The following is an 11,779-nucleotide window of genomic DNA, read 5'->3' as shown; positions in this document are numbered from 1 at the left end:
GTACCCTCCTCAGCTTCTCATGTGTTGAAGTTTTTCGTGGAACCCCCATTGGTCCTGATGATGCTTTTGATTTAGCAAATGTTTATGTGATTCCGGGTTGGGGAAGGAAGTCCAGGCACATCACTCTAAATAGATCTGTGGGTAACACTTTAGCTACTCATTGAACTGAGATTTAGTAGCATCATTATTGCATGTAATGTTTATTTTATTAGGTTTATTTTATTAGTGTGCCCACAGCAGAATGTAAGCCTTGTCTTTGTCAACTCAAAAGGCACCCCACAAGAGGCTCTGAGTAGAAAAATATGGTGCACTTCATTTTTTCCTTTGGAAAAGCCAAGCAGATGCTGATGAGTGGATAGTCACAATAAGTGTGTGTTTTGAATACAGTGCTAAGCTCCAAAGCTCAGCTGAGTTAACTCGGTGGGAAGTTGGGTTTAATTTGATCCTGTCTCTGAGTGTTCGTAAAATGATGCAATTCAGCTTTAACCAGATGAGTAGTATCATCAAAATACATTATTTAAATCCCACCCCCTCAGCCATGTGGCCAAATTGGAAGAAGTGTCATTTAAGTATCTCCTTCCAGGCCAGGAAAAGATCAGTCACACTTTAAATTAAGTGTCTCAAGTAAGGATTTAATTTAGACCTAATAAGACAGCGATTGTACGTTAAATACCATTGAGTTATTAAAACCATATTCATTGAGGTTTTACAGCTATGTCAGGACAATATGCCATAAATGGAAAAACTGCTAACAAGGCACAGTTATTGATTCTGACATGTGCTAGATAGGATTCATTTGTATGTTCAATAAAAATTAGATAAACATAGAAGAAACACCCACAAGTGTGTTTTCCAGAGTCTCCATGGACCCCCTTACCGAAGAGTCTGAACACTCAGAGATGAGAGTGCTCAGAATCACCACCTCCTTAAGAACTGAGATTTATTTGTCCTGTTGCAGGAGAAACTGAGGCACAGGGAGGGCTTCAAAGACATTTCCTTAGGCTTAGCTAGAAAGCCTTTGGGAGCACAGAGATTTAAAACTGCCCTTATGCTTCTCCTCCTCTGCCTTAACCACAGGACAAAGTTGCTAGAGAAAAGATAGAGTGGGTCTGAACAAGAAAGATGCTGATCCCATCTAGCCAAGGACCCAAAAGTTCCCAATCGTATTTTAAAAAAGACATTCAGCAGCATCTTCCAAGCCAGCCCTCTGCTGAAGAGAGAGCGTGAGGTCTGGGCAGTCCCACAGCACCTTTGCGCTTGGGGTGAACAAAGCACAGTTGAACTTGGATATGTTAGACAGAGGTTGTGTATAGGGGTCTGGCAATATCCCTGCCTGCACGATGCTGGGAACAATATTGCATTTGCATAATCAGTATGCTCCTTCACACACAAATACGCATATCTGTGTGTGAATGTGTGTATACAACACATATATATGTATAAGAGGTCTTTAAGGAGGGACTTTCCCACCAGAGAGAAACTTGGAAGATGAGAATGTTTATACAAAAACCATTTCCTTGGCCAAGAAGTTTCTGTATTCCCCTTGCTGCTATTAGAGACATTTGTGTATAAATCAGAGCTCCCAGCCCTGCCTCTCCTTCCATCTGAGCCTACACAGATTGCATAATCCTCTGTTTGTGGCATCATCGTGCGTTGCTATAGAGATAGGGGAAACGTCTGCAATGATGATGATGTCAAATCGCTCAGCCAGAAAACTCCAGTATCAAGACAGAGGAGGAAAGGGTCTGTAAACAGAAGCAAAGTATCATCACTAGTAGTCAGCAAAGAGAAGAGGTAATATTATTTATAGACCTTTAAAGGTAAACAGATGTCAGCTCCAAATGAGCACAACTTGAAAGCTTTCTCCAGTGTGAAAGTCCCCAGCTCTGCTCCTTCTTTCAAAGCTTTGCTTCATCAACATGACTTCTCTTTCAATTGCTCTTTTATTCAATGAGCTCTATAAATTTTGGAGTAGTTATGCTGCTACTGCCATGGGAATGTGGCAACCCAATGAATACTTTGTCTCATCTTGTGGCTATGTCTGGGGATGGACTAAGAGTAAAAATGCAGATCCACTACTTATAAGAAATATTTATTTCTCCTATTGCACGCCAGTCTAAGGACAGGCAGGGCAGTACAGGCAAAGCTGTTGTGGGACCCCTAGCCCTGAGCCCACAGGGAGATGCCCAAACTTCAGTTTTCCATAGGAAAAGGAAAATTTCTAGTTCTTAGAAGTGCAGTGCTCTGCCTGTCAGGCTTGGTTCACAGCTCATCCTCACCACCCACACTGGAAGTCCCCAAAGGCACACAATGAGGCCACCCCAGACCATGTTTGGGACCATCTTGCCTATGATCCTGGGGGAACGAAGGCTCAACACACTCATTAACTGAAGGCAAGCTCTTGTTTCTGCCCAGCCCACAGGAACAGCATCAGTTGGACCCATCCAGCACCTTGAGCCAGACTCTGCAACCTGCAGGGTGAAGACACAGAGCCTGAGGCAGCACCACTAAGGGCAGGCAGGATGGGTAGGAGAGGAGGCCAAGGGAATGGCCCAGCTCTGCCTGTACCACACCACGTATAGCCATCTGTAGTGCCAGGGGGTGAGGGGGGCTTCAGGCCGACAAGGAGTGGGTGTTTTCACATGAGCCTTCACCAGGCAGATGACAAAAGTCACTCAACCTCTCCTCATGGAGCGGGGTTTCAGAACAACAGCAGCCACCAACCTGATCTGCACCTGATCTGCAAACTTAGGAACCACTTTGGTCTCAGCTCAAATCGACCACTTCTGATTTTATCTCCCATTCCTGCCTACATCCAGCTTTTCCACCGGGCCATTCAGTTCAATCAAAACACAGGTTTACAGGACAGTTGAAGGAAGCAGATCCACAAGACAATTATATTCACAGCTTTTATAAATAGAAGAAAGTAGTGGCTTGGTTTCTTTCCTCCTCAGACTCTTTAATTACCAGGGTATCATGGAATGCCTGCATTGTAATAAAACCCCAGTGTGTATCCAGGTACCAGGGGATTTATTAACTTGCACTCAACACTGGCAATCAGCAGCCAGGGTCAGATGTGCCTGCTGATGATGACATCATCATTTTTGGCAGCTCTTTCCAATGAATGTTGAGTGAGGTAATGTCCCCAAAATTAAAACTGACAGCAGGATTAATAATGATAGATTCCTCGAGCCTTTTCTTTGTGTTTTAGGTTGGTGTTCTATTTCTTCCGTTGGGGGTTGCCAAAAGATCAGCATAACATCCACCCGGCGTTTCAGCACGCCACCGCTGAGAGTGATAGGGGACACTGGAGAGTGTCAGGGGGTGAGTAGGTTACTTCAGCATGGTTTTGTCATGTGAAGATACTGGCTGTATTTTCAATGGGAGATGGGCATGTCTCATGCCACCAGACCAGTTGCCATCCTCACGGACGTGCCAACCTACAGTTCTGGGAGTACAATTGGAAATAGCTCCTGGGGAGGTGCTTGTCAGCAGCCGAGTGGGATGGCTCCTGCTACCTGTGGATTTACATCAAGTTCAGCTGGGGGAAGACTGCATCAGGGTGCGTGCTGCCCCAGCCTCTTAGGATGTCTCCATCTATACACCCCAACATAACTATCAGGATCATTAAGCCCAGCAAACCTTGACCAGCACACCCAGGGATGTTTTCAGTGTTAAAAAAAAAAATAAAAATTGGAGCAGTTTGCAGGTGGTTTCATCTGTCTGTTCCAGGAGGTTTTGCTTATTTATTTTTGAAATTTCTGCAAAGTAAAGGGAAAGGAAGGGAAACCCAGGCTGCGGCTGTCACCCTGTGATCAAGCTCGCTCAGCCCAAGACCTCAGCAGCCACAAACCAATGCTGAGAGTGCAGAGCACACACTTCATCCAAACCTGACCCAGTGCACACAGGCCTGCTAACATCAGGGCTCATGGGCCTGCTTCTATTTAGATAACACAAACCTGGCTCTCTTTTCTGCTCAATTGAATGTCAGATGGAAAGGTCTTCGTGGGATATCCCTGAAATCTGTCACCCACAGCGATAAACAACCATGCCATCACCACGAGGTCCGCAGCATACAACAGACTTGTGACTTTGTGCACAAGAGACAAAGCATTCAGGTTTCCACACTGCAGCCCTCACCCTCTTCTCCTCCCGCCGCTCCCACTACCTGACCATTTTGCTTCCTTGAATTCTGCTCAGATTCATCTCGTGACATTTCTGTGCTTTTTCTTGCTCTGCTCCAACCACTCACCTGCATCCTCCACTGAGACCAACACAACCAAAAAATAAAGCCTGGACATAAGCCTAAGGTTCAAAGTCAGATTTCTTATGCAAATTTTCCAAACTAGCCAAGAAGAGATTTGAAAAATTAGCGAAGGCAAGTACCTGGGATTTTCCTGTTAATTGTGTTCTGTCACAGCAGCAGATGGAGGTGGCCTGGGTATTCATGCAGCCTATTGACAAATTAAATCCTCTGATGGCCATTTGGCACTAAAATGAAGAAAAAGAAAATACTGAAACTATAGGTCTCAAGTAGCTTATATTCGCATTAAATAGTACTTACAACCCCAATAGTCACCTAGATCAGATAAAATCCAACTCACCAAGGCATTACTCTGCCTGAGCACAAGCTACAGACCTGGGCACTTGCTGTGCATTTAAATGGTGTAAAAACACTATTTTGTCTTTGTGCATAGGTGGGTGGTGCAGTGCACGGAGCAGTCCCTTTTGAATACTCTCATGAAAAATGCAGACCCTCGTAGGACCTACCGCCCTTGAGTTGTCCCCACCCCTTGCTCCGTATTGACAGCAGAGACATACTGCCTCTATATTGCTAAGTCAAAATGAAGACATGGAAATCTGATATAATGATGGAAGAAATGAGCAAAGTTTTGGTCATTGTTTAATTTGCTCAGAGAACAACCCCACCTAAGATTCCTTCTGCCAGCTCTGACAAAGTGGCCAAAGATAAAGACAAATATGCCTTAGAGATGAAGCACAGCTGTTAAACTAACAGTGAATGAAAAAAAAATAAAGCACAATAATTTAATTAGTATCTGTGCCCTTTCCATGTTTCTCCCTCCAATGTTATTGGCAAGAAACATACCTTGAGATTTTAATTTTTCCTATACAGATGTGGCCCTTAAAAAAAATCTACCAATAACCTCTTAGGACTCCATTTCTCTAATGATGATAAAGTGCTTTAGTTAATTAAACCTCACAACATTTCTGAAAGCGTCAAACTAAGCAATGCAGCAGCCTCATCTCAAAACACAGCACTTCCAGAAATGTGTCTGTGGGCTCTGAGCAGCGGATCTCCCCCACACCCTCTGCGTTCATATCAGTTGCAAAGGAACCCCAGGGGAAGATTATATACAAACTGACACAGAAAATGCATTGGAGCTGTTTCTACTGAAAGCATGGGTGGTTTTTGTTGTTGTTGTTTTGTTCTTATAATTTGTGGCTTTAGGGGGAAATAAAAAAAAAGCAAACAAAAAGTTCTGTTCCCAAAACTAAAATGCTTTGCAAAAATTATCTTGATTTTGCCTGAGGTTACAACAGAAAAGATACTGAAGTTCAGGATGTGACTCTGGTCAAACTTAAGGGGAGAACACGCAGTCAGTCCAGACCCTGATCTTGAGGTCTGAGTTTTATATTGCAAACAACTTGGAAAGATTTCTCTTCATGTCAGCGCAGAAAAATCTCAAAATTGCAAAATGTGGTCACCAGACACGGTTGTAGTTTTACATCCAGCTCTATCATCAGGGAAGTTTGGGTCTGCTTTATGTTTCCCTTTCAGGTAGTGGAGTTGATAGTACAAGCAATTATAACAATAATGTCTCCAGTCAAAACCTACCCGTAACTATTCCTTCATACAGGCATGTACATGCAAATAACATTGTCTCTGTACACATTGAAACCTACTTCATTAAGGAATATGCATGAGATTTGCTGTTAATGCTCTGCTATGCTCCCCATCTTTTTATGAGGAACTCCAGGTAGGAAAACCAGCGAGTTTTTCATCTGCAATGAAACCCTTTAGCCAAGGCTGCTGTTGAGTGGTTCAGGCACGGCCTTGCTGCATGGTGCTAGTCCTGAGGAACCCAAATTGGTTTGCAGTGGGCAGACCAGCCCATAGCTTTGTACTTGGCTCATGCAGGCTCTGAATCAGCAAATTCGTCCAGCCCGTCCTTAACTTCAGTCCTGTGTCCCATCCTCTTCCTCTGGGACAAGCATTTTATTTTGATCACCAAGCAGGAGACCGTGCCCTTGGGGGCTGACTGTGGGCAGACCTCTGCGCTGAACCAAAGCCCGCCTGCCTGCCGGGTAACCCCAGCTACTGCTTTGGTTGTGGGCTGCAGAGCTGCTGGGTTGTGGGCTGTGATATCCCCATTTACCACATCACAGTCAGATGGACAGCAATGTACAGAGAAGTGTCAGACATGCACAAAGTCCTCCTTTCCTCACTTCTGAGGAAAACTTTGTATTAGGGGAAAGAGGTCATCTCATCACTTCCACGTTTGCTGACAACCCAGACCCCCTCTGCCAAGCTTCAGCCCCTGTGTGGAGTTTTACTGCTAGATTTAAAAACACGGCAAGCAAGAGCTCATCTAGGATAAAGAGGCTCAGCAGAGCTACTTACAGGAACGTGAAGCCAGGATTTGTACAACCTGCCTGGGAGATAACAAAGAAGCAAGACCTATCTTCACGTCGGGTACCAGCTTCGCTCTTATTCACATTGTGGATCCTGTGGTGGTTTCCTTCACTCCAAAAACCACTAATTTAATGTACAGTACAGTCATTCTATGTGGGGGGAAAGAGAAATTCTTTCTTCCTTCCTGTTGGAAAACTCTTTGGCAGTAACGCTTGGATTGTTTTCTTTGTAAATTATATTCATGCTGTTTTCAAGATGTTTTCCTGACTTTATTGAAATTTGACCAATTTAACGAGTAATGTAGAACTTGTTTCCATGTTAAAAAACTCTCAGAGCTGCTTGGGAATAATTATTAAAACTTCCATGTGTGCAGCAAAGCCAGTCACTTTTGCAAATAGCAAAAACTGTCCATAACAGAAGGACACTGCTCTAACAATAGGCAAAGTAACGCAAAACCCAAGGCCACCAACCTTTGGAGAACAGGGACTGCACTGGCTCTGTGCCAGGAACATTACACTCACACCTGGTTTTCATGCCAAATTCCATTAAAAAAAAAAAATTTTAATCACAGATAGGGGACCAATACAAAGCCAGAAATCAACGGAGAGGCTCATAAGTCTAAACCTGAATCAGGCTCCAAAGACCTGATCTCCTGCACAGCAGTTGTGCATGCTCCTGACTTCTTCAACTCCCCTTTACCAGTGCTTTGGGGGATCAAGAGACTTGCTGTCAGACCTATTTGATGCAAATATGCATGACAGATAGAGCAGCAGCATACTCACAATCCACATGACAGTTATGTCCAGCCCAGGAAGCCAACAAGCATCTGCCTAAACTTCAACCCCTTCTGGTTTTTTTTGTTTGTTTGTTTTGTTTTTTCTAAATACAGAATGACTTTAAACATAAGTGTGCACTTAAGGGGTTGATAGGCTCGGTGCTCCCCGTCATGCACAGCTACACGTGGTGGCAGCAGTGCAGGGGACCACACCTTCGTGTTTAGGAGCAAAGCACTGGTGCCTCCCCAGCCCCTCCGGGTGAGGGCAGCCCCACCAGAGACCTGCCAGGCAGGTGGGAGATGTCCTCATTGTTATTCAAGCCGAAAGCCAGAGGCAAACCTCGCTGGTTGTAAAGGATCAGAAGAGAGCATTGTGCATGGGTAGTTTACAGAACTGAAATACAGAAGCTGACGTTTTTATGACTTTCATAATCTCAGCAGCGAGCAGCGTGTGCCTTGCAGCAGACAGCAGCTCCCCAACACTGTGCACCAACAGGTACGTGGAGAGATGGGGACGCATCCTGGGAACCAGACAGCACACCTGGGCACTTCTGCCAGGTCTTCGGGGATGCTATCTGGGCTTTGATGCCCTCACTAACTTAAAATATACCTGGAAATCTTACAGATTTATTTAGCTATAGATTTTGATCCTTTACCTCCCTGGTGGCTAGAAACACATTCATGTGCGCGCACACACACATTCCTCTTTCCTCACCCCTATTTAGTCTCCAAGGCTGGCATTGCAGGCAGTTCTCTGCAGATGGCTTTGAGGTCCTGCTTTCCTCACAGGATTCCCTGTAACACTCTCAGTCCTCATCTCAGACAGAAGAAAAACACAACTGGAGGTTTGGGCAACAGGAATAAAGGGCCAGGCATCTAAACCAATGGCTAAATGAGAGCATTTGTGAATTTATGGGCACTCCCTGCTTTTAGCTACTTCTGTACTGTTAGTTGGCTCAGCATCTCTGAACAAAGCCCTTGTAGCACTTGCATTTCCTCAGCATCAATAATGCATCCTGCCGGGCTAGGCTGTGCCATGCTGCAGCAAACCGAGCTGCAGGGTGTCGCACTGCTGCCAGCCGGGCGAGGCAGCAGGACGAGATGGGGCTGCTGCAGCTGCAGTGCCATCCGGCGTGGCAGAGCACAAGCTCTGCTCCAAGGGAAGCTCCCTGACTTCATCCTTCCAGAGACTCAGATACATAAAGTGCTCCCCTGCAAGACTCAGCAGCAGTATAGATTCATCTGCCCAGCTGTTACTCATTCAAGATACATTTAAGAGGATATTCTTTAAACACTTTTCAGTCAAAGGGACAAGATGACTCTGCAATCATTACTCTTGCAAGCAATCATCATGTGAGTGGTTCCCCCTTGCAGGATGAACTGGGATGTTCTGCTTTGCAAGACTCAGGGAGATCTGTTCTTGCAGGGGGCACAGGGTTATTTTTTCAGTGCATCATGGAGAGGTGAAGGAAATGATGCTGATGCAAAGTAGTGCCTTTCCTTTCCCCCAGCAAATGGGGCCTGGGTTTTTCAAGGAGATGGCACACACCAATTCGCTGTCAGATGAACTTGGTTTTGATGCCTTTGAAACCCTCTGCCTTAATGCTTGAGACTAACACCAGGCAGATGCTGGCAAAGCCATCAGCTTACTCACCCCACAGAGCAACCAGCAGCATGACTACACCATGTATGTGAGGCTGGCATTTTGGAAGCCATCACACCTTTCCTGCACTCACCCACAGGCTCCCCTTAAAGCCTCAGCACAAATACAGACAAGGGTATTGAGGTTGTGGAGATCTCAGCTCTTCTCAAAAAGGTCCCCCATCAAAAATAAAACAGCAGCTGAACATGCAACATGTTCAAAAAATAATAATAACAACAATAAAAGCTGCTTTCCTCTTAGGATTAAAGTGACACTCCATATAGCGTGCTTATTAAAATGCAGTGCTGTTTCAGTGTGAATGGCATTTATACATAAAAAGAAGGTGATTTATTTATCCTCCCTTTCCTCAGGGCCACAGGACAATGCGTGGGCTAGAGAACTTTGCCTGCTGCTTGCCTACGCTTCTGGCTGATGAAGCTGAAGTGTATCTGCATCCAGCTGCTTATGCCCTTTGCCTGAATGGAGGTGACACGCAGGGGACAAACAAGGCTTAGTTAAGTTAAGGAGCTGTGGGAAAGTAAAACCCCTCAAGGATGGAGGAGGGCAGCAGAATTCAGCCAAAACCGTCACATCTTGCTATCAGCTGAGCACTGTCCTATGTTCTCAGCACTGAATCAGTGAAATATTAGGAACCTAAACTATTAGATTCATCAAAGAAAAAAAGGAAAGGATTTTATGCTTCATTGCAGGCTGCAACACATAGCTCTGCTTGCAACTGCTCCTTAAGGGTGCCACAAGTCTGGGACTCACTGGGAAATTCTCCGTTCACTCACAAATGGGTCTGCAATGTTTCACAGCTTTTAAGAGTGAAGTTTATGAACACCATAACTAATATTTTCAGCGTTCATTCCTCTAGTGCAACGTAAGCCCTTGAGAAGTTCAGACCAGGACCAGAGAAGTGAACACATGCATAGTAACTTGTCTCGAGGAAAGAAAAAAAAAATCCCCCCTCCAAAAAAAAAAAAAAAAGACTTCCTAGCCCAGAAAAAGAAGATTGTCTTAAATCTTTTTTTGACTCCAAATTGCTTCTCTTGTAAGAGGTTTTAGAAATTCTGCTTGTGTACATCTGCCTTTGCCATGACTGGAGGTAAAACCACAACTACAGTAAAAAGATTTTTCAGAATTCTTAAGTGTGAAGGAAAACACCTTCAGGTGTCACATCACAACCTAAGTCACAGTTTGTAAAGTAAAACAACCACGAAAATGGATATTTAATGTTATTAAGATCATCTTACCTGTTATAGCTAAGAAATATCCCTTTTGCATGAAAAGAAAATAAAAATAAGAGGCAGCTAACAATCCTGATCATCTGCTTTAAGGCTGCTGCTTGGTGAGAAACAGCCTAGCACACTTCACAAGGACAGAAGTCATGCAAGAGGACTAGAGCTGGTTAAAACCATCAGCACGTCCCAGTGATCATAAGATTCTCAACCTCAGCACACCCTGGTGATCCCAAGCTAGGAGAAAAGCAGGGCAGCCTCCTCCCCACAACATATGGGGGGGGACAGGTGTGCAAAGGGTGGATGCTTAACCAGCATTAGGTGAATAAAATTATAAATAAGGCAGTTGATAGCTGAGGGGAATTAATTGGCAAAGGGCAGGGAGGGTTTTCACTGGAGGCCGAAGCAGGGCAGGGTCCCAGCACAGGTGCTGACAGCTCCACGCACCTCCACAGCCCCATCTTGGGGGGTCATTCAGTGGCACTGCCCCACCTGGATGTGCCCTGGCACCAGTGTTGGTGGTGGGAGGGTTTCAGAGCCCCTGGGTCACCTGTGAGCAGCTTGTAGTGCAGAGAACTAAAAGTATGTTTCATATACACGATCAGCTTTACAAGCTGCAAGAGACGGTAAGTCATCTGATATCGTTCTGCTACCTACAAGGCATTTCAAAGGCAGCTGTCTCAAAAAATCTGACTTTTTACAGGTTCAGGAGATTTTAATCTCTATGAGCATTTTGGTCAACAGAAGAGTTAAATATTCATTGCCAGGAACACTTTTGGAAATGCTGAGGAGGTCAGAGCCAGGACCAAAGGCAGATTTCAGAGAAGTTCTCTAATACTTTGGCTACAACCATTGCAAAGTTCACCAGCACTTGCTGTCAAATTCAGGCTGCTTTTGGGCAAGACAGAATCTTGCACATAAACCATTTGCAGCTGTAAAAAGCAATCTTGCTTGCTTCAGAAACTACACTTCTTTCCAAAAACCCAAAATGACTTACAAACACTATCATCAAAACTGAATGGAAAGGAAATAAAGTGCCTGCAAGAAAGAGAATTTAATTTTTGCAAAATTAGTCCCATTTGTGCAAATATTTACACTGAAGCTTAATATTACACACATATTCCCACTCAAAACTGATGAATGTACTCAACCATATATTGTTATGCGTTTGCCTTCAGTGTTTGAAACATGAGCGGTAATTGGCATGAGGAAAGTCCTGATGCTCATAAGCTTTTGGAACTGCTGATAACCCGATAAACAAAAATGTTAAGGCAACTTCAGGAGCTAATCAAAACCCTGGCAGGTGGGGGGAATGTCAATATTTACAGCAAGCAGCCTTTCATCAGTTAATCACTTTTAACCTTCATAAATTAAGATACTATAGAGGACTTCAGGTTAATGTAGGAACCCTCTATTCAATTAAGGTATTACAAAGGCAGTTACAAACAAGTAAGGCATCACGAAAG

At 44.4% G+C, this 11,779-nt stretch overlaps 1 long non-coding RNA gene across 1 annotated transcript; it reads right to left on the bottom strand.

Moving 5' to 3' along the window:
• Window positions 1–336: 336 nt before the first annotated feature.
• On the bottom strand, window positions 337–10,646 carry LOC308177902. The gene is made up of 3 exons (XR_013939474.1): window positions 10,329–10,646; window positions 4,387–4,491; window positions 337–1,745 (listed from the first exon to the last, which is right to left on the bottom strand). It is a non-coding gene; the product is annotated as an uncharacterized lncRNA (long non-coding RNA).
• Window positions 10,647–11,779: the final 1,133 nt, after the last annotated feature.

Source organism: Anser brachyrhynchus (genome assembly GCF_964034855.1).
Source record: "Anser brachyrhynchus genome assembly, chromosome: 14".
In the NCBI taxonomy this organism is placed as follows: Eukaryota; Metazoa; Chordata; class Aves; order Anseriformes; family Anatidae; genus Anser; species Anser brachyrhynchus.
The sequence above is the reverse complement of the archived record's forward strand: the minus strand, read 5'-3'. Positions and strand labels throughout refer to the sequence as shown.